The following is a 7,682-nucleotide window of genomic DNA, read 5'->3' as shown; positions in this document are numbered from 1 at the left end:
ACCCTGAGATCTGATATTCTGTTCCATACATCCATACCTCTGTTCATTAGTTTATTTTGTTCATTAGATTCCACACATAAGTGAGATAATGCGATATTTGTCTTTCTCTAACTGGCTTATTTCTTTTAAAAAAAATAGAAAAAAGAAGTGATTATTCCTATTCCAGAACTATCATTTTAACTTATAAAAGTTTTCTTCAAAAATATTGAACTCTCCCACTATGTTTATCCATTCTTTCAATCCATTTGTACATGAAATATAACCTGAATATCTATTATGTAGCAGACATATTCTACTCAGGACTCTTTCAATCTATCTCCCAGACCCTTTTTTCATCCTTAAAATCTTCCTGTTGCCCAATATGAGCAAAATGAGAAATTAAAAATTGAAGAAGTAGGACCTAATCACAGTTGAAGTTTTTTCTCCCTGTTTCCAAACAAAAGTATTTCTGAAGGTAGAAAATTATAAAAGATAACCTTTACCTGCCCTTTTGTAAATGTATAATAGTATTAAATAATATTGATCATTGGTAACATCTGATTTCCATACAATTTATAAATCTAAATATTGGACAAAATGAGTCATCCTATTCATTTGAATCCTGACTTTCCTTTGGCTTAAGTTTTCTTGAAAATCAAAGTAAAAATTACTTAAAAAAATTTCCTCTTTGTTTTTTTAGTCCTCTTTCCCCCATAAGGCTTTTAAGAACTAAAATTTATTTAAATGCCAACCATTGATTAGAACTGCAAGAGCTCTGTTGCACTCACCATTATTTCACTTAATGTAAGGCACCATGGATGGCATGATGCCAGTATTTTATGTATCACTAAAATTTTTAAACGCTGCCAATAATAGTTGTAACGCATTCTGAATTAAAAACTGGATTCCAATGTCAGAGATGTTGAAGTGTGAGATGATAAGGATTTTAGAATCATTGAAATACTATGTTCTTTCTGAACCTTAAAATAGGTCTGCAGAGTAGGTATAATGATATCATTTTATTTAATTGAAATGTCTTTATAAAGTGGTAGTAATAATAATACTAATATTATCTAACAATTATTGAGCCAGTTTTTTGTGTGTGCTAGGAACTGTAGTAAACACTTTGCATAGTTCTCATTTAAGCAAACAGTGGTGTCCTGGGAGATAATTACTATTTTTATCTCCATTTTGTTGATGAGAAAATTGAGGCACAGAAAAGCCAAGTGATAGCTAATAAGTGACAGTTAGAATAAGATCATACCAAAGTTGAGCTGAATTCCCAGGTCATCCTCTCTCTATTCAAATAGGCTTCTCCCTCATTAATGTGGTGAGTAACTAGAACTAATAAATATTGTACTGTTTCCAGAAGAAAATGAAATATTTGTTTTGAAGTCATAGGGATAAATGTTTACAATTACGTGGATAATTTATGTTTTGAGATAGTGCCCTCTAAGTTCCTAACAAGACCTCTGACTCCCATAGGACAGCTCTCCATGTGGCCTGTGCCTATGGCCATCCAAGAATGGTGAAACGCCTGATAAAGAGACCGTGCCTGTTGAACCTCTGTGACATTGAGGAAAAGACAGCTCTGATTTACGTATGTGCTCGCCAACTATGTCAACATGAGTTGGGTTTGCTTTAATTACCTAGAATAAAAATGAATTTATCTCGTTGACTGTAAGTCATTGGTGAAAGACATGAGATGGGATTGATTTAATGACTTAGAATAAAAATGAATACATCTCATTTACCTAAGCCATTGGTGAAATTTGTGGAATGTTTCCTTTGAATTCCTAGAACTTATAATCTATTTCTTGGCATAATACTGACAGGCCATACAATACAAGAATACGGAATGTGCAAATGTGCTGCTAGACTATGGTCCCGACCTAAATATAAAGGACAACGACGGCAACACTGCTCTGCACTATGCTGTCCTTGATGGCAATACAGCTATCGTTCACAGGCTGCTTGCGCGAAAGGCAAATATTGAAGCGAGAAACAAGGTATAGCTCAAGTAACCTTATTTGTAAAGTATTTGAAACACATGTTTTTAGTTTAGTTACAAGCATTAAAAAAATGTTTGTATTGAGAGAGGAAGAGGGAGAAACATCAATGATGAGAATCATCCATTGGTTGCCTCCTGCTTGCCCCCTACTGAAGATCGAACCCACAAATCCAGCATGCGCCCTGACCTGTCATCAACCATGACCTCTAGGTTCATGGGTCCACACCAGCTGGGCACAAGCATTTTCTTTCTCACATACATATACCGAATATAATATATCAGGCCCTGTTACCATGGAAACAACTCCAAAGCCCAGTCAGGGGACTGAGGAAATGTAGTGTTAATGGAAGGGGCAACACTCTGCCTCCCTTCCACCCCAGAAGGAAGAACTTCCCGTTAGTGCCTGGGAGTGGGAGAGGGGCTCAGAGTTCACTAAGGACTGAAGGCCGGGGGGAGTGAAGTGATGCTGGGGCCTGGCTGCTGTGCTGGCAGGGGCTTAGGAAATGGTGCTGCTGGGGATGGGTGGGAGGAGGAGGCCTAGTACCCAGCAAGGGGAGCTGGGTGAGTGCAAGAGGGAAGAGGAAGCCCCAGTCCACAGGCAACAAAATAGCAACAGGATACCACAATAGGAACACAGGTTCTGGGAACCCGTACTGTAAATGTTGGAAGTGAGATTTGGAGAAGGATGCTGCAGTTAATCTGTTGAAGAGGCAGTGGAGGGCATTTTAAAGGGAAGAACAGCCAGTGACTGCACAGGGGTGAGAAGAAAGGGGCTCCTCTTTTTTTAATCCTCACCAGAGGATAGTTTTCCCCATTGGTTTTAGAGAGGGGGGAAAGAGGGGAGGGAGATAAGAGAGAGAGAGAGAGAGAAAGAGAGAGAAACATGTATGTGAGAGAGACACATGGATTGGGTGCCTCCCCCATAGGCTCTGACCAGGGATGGGGATCCAACCTGAAACCCAGGGACTTGCCTTTGAATGGGAATCTAACTCGCAACCCTTCCATGTGCAGGCTGACACTCCAGCCACTGCGTAACACTGGCCAGGGCAAAAGGGGCTACTTTTATTTACTATCTATATTCTATGTGCAAGTTCAGAGTATCTTTCATAATTTTTAATATTCAATTTGGATATATGTAATTTCTTAAATTATAAATTGTTTTTGCTGCTTTACAGAGTGACCTCACACCACTTGCACTTGCTAAACTTGCAAACAATGATGAAATGGTGAAATTTTTAGTAGCCAGAGGAGCAAAAGATGATCAAATGAAAAGGTACAGTATTTTGTTCTTTTTAAAATTTTATTTGGAGAGTACATTTATTAAAGCTGGGGACAGTGAGACAGGAAGAGCTTCGGATAGAAGCGGGTATTAGTTAGAACCATCCTCACCTGCCAGAGAGATTCAAATAATGCCGCAGGAGAAGACCAGACGTTCCTTTCTCCTGTGCTACCAGATCTGTACTCCAAGGCCACTCTCTATCCCGTGCTGCATCTTTGTTTAGGGAGTGGAAGGTCCCATAGGCCTTTCCAGAATTGTAAGCACCAGCTTGCCTGAGGTTCCATAATTGAGGTTGTCCCCTCAAGTGATCTCTTTGCCATAACCATGAAACTTTACCTCAGGTTTCAAAATTTAAATTATGCCTCACATGGAAGCCAGTGAGCAGAAAGCTCTGAATCAAAAGTAGGTTGTTGGTCCTTAAAATTGCTAAGGGCCCATCCATGACTCATCAGTATCCATGGGTGACCAGCAGGATTGCATCTTCCAAGCCTATTGGGGTGGACAGAGAGATTAAGCGTCATTCTCATGAAGACCTGCTGGCTCACAGTGCGAGTAGGTAGAGAAGGGTAGTAGGAGTCTAGGCCAGGTCCTGGCTTCTATTAGTTTTCTGAAGTTGGCAAGATTCGCTACAAAAAGTAGGGAGCATGGTGCTATCTGGCTGCATGAGGTAATATATTTGTATATACATTTAGTAGCCAGTTACATAATAGCTGAGATGCCCTGAATTACAAACCACAGTGTAAGTACAGGTAATAACCAAAATTAATAACATTGTCTGGAAACTGCAACATTTGGATGTTAGAAACCATGAAAATTTCACACTGGGATTTATTTTGGATTAAAAAATAGTTTCAACAAATAAAGGTTATTTTTTCTTTGTTTTACTATTTTTCTGAACATGCACTTTTGCTCTGTCATCTCATTTAATCCTCCTAACAACCTTCTGAAATAAGGTAGTAAGATTCTTCTTTTCTAGAGGAGGACCTTGAGCCAAAGAAAAGTGACTTGTTTGAGAAGAAATAGCTGTGGGTTATAGAATTAGGAGGTGTTAGTTCAAGACATTTGTGATAATGTCAAGCTAACTGTAATTAATTCACTGAACTATACTGCCCTCATATCATGACTTGTTATAATTTTTTAAAATTACATACTTCATAAAACAGTTGTATAACTTACAAATTTAAAGTAGATGGTGTAAAGTTTTAATATTAGTGCTGATATTATCTGAAATATGCTAAGAATTTACAGTATTTGTAAACTATTTTTATGTTAATATTTAGAGAGTAATATTATTTATCACCATTTTTTTTGTACACAGCAAACAACAACTAACTTCTGAAGAAAAGGGACCCCAAAAATCTGAAAGTTGCACTCCTGGTAAGATTTCTGATAGAGAATTTCCCTTGGTGGTCCAACATAGGTGAAAAGAGTAAGGAAGTCTTGATAATCAAAGAGCAGGGAAAAATACCAAACAATGTGGATGTTGCATGTATAGTTTTTCTTAATCTCTTTCTTAATAGCATAGTATTCAGTATGGTTAACAAAGTTAATTGTAGGTAATTTAAAATCTGGGGCAATATCCTTTGAAAGAAGTTCATTTATGTAGTCCCGACCTCTAAAATCCCACATGAGATTTTTATGTAAAAAAGAAAAAATATTTAGGTTAGGATGGTGTATGTTTCCTCTATATTCACAATAACAAATTGGACTTGTTCTAAAACGGATCTTTAGTTTTAGCTGTGAATGGATTACATTTAGTAAATGAATACTTGTTGTTACATAATGATTTGTCTCACTAAAACTGTAAATAAAACTAGGAACTCAACAGAACTTTCCTGGTAGCACAAAGAAATGGCAAATGATAAGAGCTACAACACTTAGCCAGTGTGCAAGTATCCCAGTAAGATTGTTTTTTAAAGATATCTACTTATAGTACTGAAGACAGAAAGGCAATGCCTGTTGAGAAGCATAGCGTACCAGTATTTTTTATATTATACCAACAAGGTCTCACTATGATCAAATTCATTCCCCAGAAGTCAAAACAGAAGGAGATATGTCGACTTCATTAATTTGATAATTATCAGGAAATTGGAATTTCTTTAGAACAAGATACTCTGTTGCCATTGGTCAAAATATAATGATAATATTCAAATGGCCCAACCTGGGACTCAACAAATTATAATAAATATACAAAAATATTTCCCAATAACAAAAATGCCAGATGTGGCACCTGGTTTTTTGTACAATCTGAACTGTATGAGGACACCTTGGACTTGGTAGACCTTCATCAGAGGGTTTGTATAGATTGGCTTTGCAAGTTATAGGAAATAAATGAAATAGCATTTCGATCTTGAAGGTACTCATAATGTGGGAGAGGTGTCGCTGGTTTATTTCTCTGTTTTTCTAAACAGAATTTTCAAAGAAAATGTCAAAATTCAGTTATTCATTTTGCAGCTGAATGATCTGCCATTTAACTTTCAGGTGTCTTTCAGGTACTAAGTGTTATTCTGATGTTGCAGAATTGAAACATTTTAAAAACAGTCATTGCCCTCTAAGAGCTTGTTAATATCATTGTCATTTCTATTACTTACTGTACTTTATTTAGTGCTTATTAGGTGCCAGAGCTCATTAGCATCTTATAATTATCCCTATTTATTCATTTTATTGGTGTTTAGTATGTATCAGACACTTTACGTCCATAGTGAGAATTAGAGTTTTAAAAATGTGGCTGAGACTTTGGCCGGGTTTCTCAGTTACTTAAAGCATTGTCCCTGATGTGCCAAGGATGTGGATTTGATGCCTGGTCAGACTCACACAATGAATGCATAAATAAGTGGAACAACAAACCAGTGTTTCTCTCTGTCTCTGTTTCTCTATTGTTAATTAATTTTTAAGAAGTTTAAAAATAAAAATGTGGATGAGTTTTAAAGTAAGCATGCAGACCACAAAGAAGTTTTCCAGGGAAAGGGGCAGAAGGGTGATGTTTGGCAGTAGGAACATCTATAGAGATTACATGTTTGGTAGCAGGAACAACAGGGCAAGGGCCAAGATGTACACGTGAACTTTGTGAGAATTATGAGCAGTAGAGTTTCAAAGGTGCAAAATGTGTGCTATGGGAATGGTTGGGAATGAGGTGAGGGCCTAGCTAAGGCAGGCTTATGAAAGTCTTTAGTGCTACAGAAAGGACTAGATCTTATCCTATGACCTTGGGAAATGTATCAGATAGAATGCTTTCAGCTTCAGATACTAGGTGCCCTAATTATCAGAGGCCAAAATAATAGGAAGCAGGTAGTTCAGTGGTGATATCAGGGTTCCAGCTGTTATACCTTATTCAGCTGTGAGGCTCTCAGTGCTTATGGTATGTCAGCTTTCCTGGTTAGTAATTAGCAAAGGCTCCAAAGCATCCTATTCTCACATGTCAATATGTGAAGGCCAAAAGGACTGCTTTTCCTTAGATGTTTCTTTTTCCTTTTGTTAATGTTCCTTTTTAACATTTTGTTAAAGTAGAGTTGGCACCCATTATATTGCTTTCAGGTGTGCAGCCACAGTGGATTGACGTTTATGTACCTTATGACGTGTTCACAATGATATGCCTAGTAACTATCTATCACTGAACAAAGTTTTTAAGATATTGACACATTCCCTTTAATGCACACTATGTCTTATGGCTTATATATTTTATATGGGAAGTTTGCACTTCTCATTAATATTCTTCTATCTCACCTGTCTCTTCAGCTAACTACCCTCTGGCAATTGTCAATTTGTCCTTTGTAGCTATGCGGTCTGTTTCTGTTTTGTTGTTTTACATGGCATCTCTAAGTCAAACCACATGGTATTTAATTTTCTCTGTCTAATTTCACTTAGTATAAGACCCTCTTGGTCAATCCATGGTTCCATAAATGGCAAGAATTCATTGCTTGTGTGTTGGGTAATTCTTCATGATGTGTGTGTGTGTGTGTGTGTGTATACATTCTACATCTTTCTTTACTTTTCCATTGAAGAACTTCTACATTGCTGTCATATCTTGGCTATTGTAAGTAATGCTGTAGTGCACATAGGGGTGCAGATATCTTTTCAAATTCCTGTTCATGTTTCTGTTGGGTAAATACCCAGAAGTGGAATAGCAGTTCTATTTCCAATTTTTTGAGGATGTCCATGCTGCTTTCCACAGTGACTGTACCAATTTACAATCACATGAACAGTGCACAAGGCTTTCTCTTTTCTCCACATCCTCGTCAACACTTGTTCATTATTTATATTTTGATGACAGCCAATCTGAGAGGAGTAAGGTGGTACTTTATGGCTTTCATTTGTATTTCCCTGGTAAGTGATATTGAACTATGTGTTTCCTTATTTTTTTAAAAAAAATGTTTTTATTGACTTTAGAAGGAAAGGAAAGAAAAGGGAGAGAGA

Source organism: Myotis yumanensis, unplaced genomic scaffold (assembly GCF_028538775.1).
Source record: "Myotis yumanensis isolate MYYU_CA2020_CCGP unplaced genomic scaffold, mMyoYum1.0.hap1 SCAF_1, whole genome shotgun sequence".
Taxonomy (NCBI): Eukaryota; Metazoa; Chordata; class Mammalia; order Chiroptera; family Vespertilionidae; genus Myotis; species Myotis yumanensis.
Note: the sequence above shows the minus strand (reverse complement) of the source record.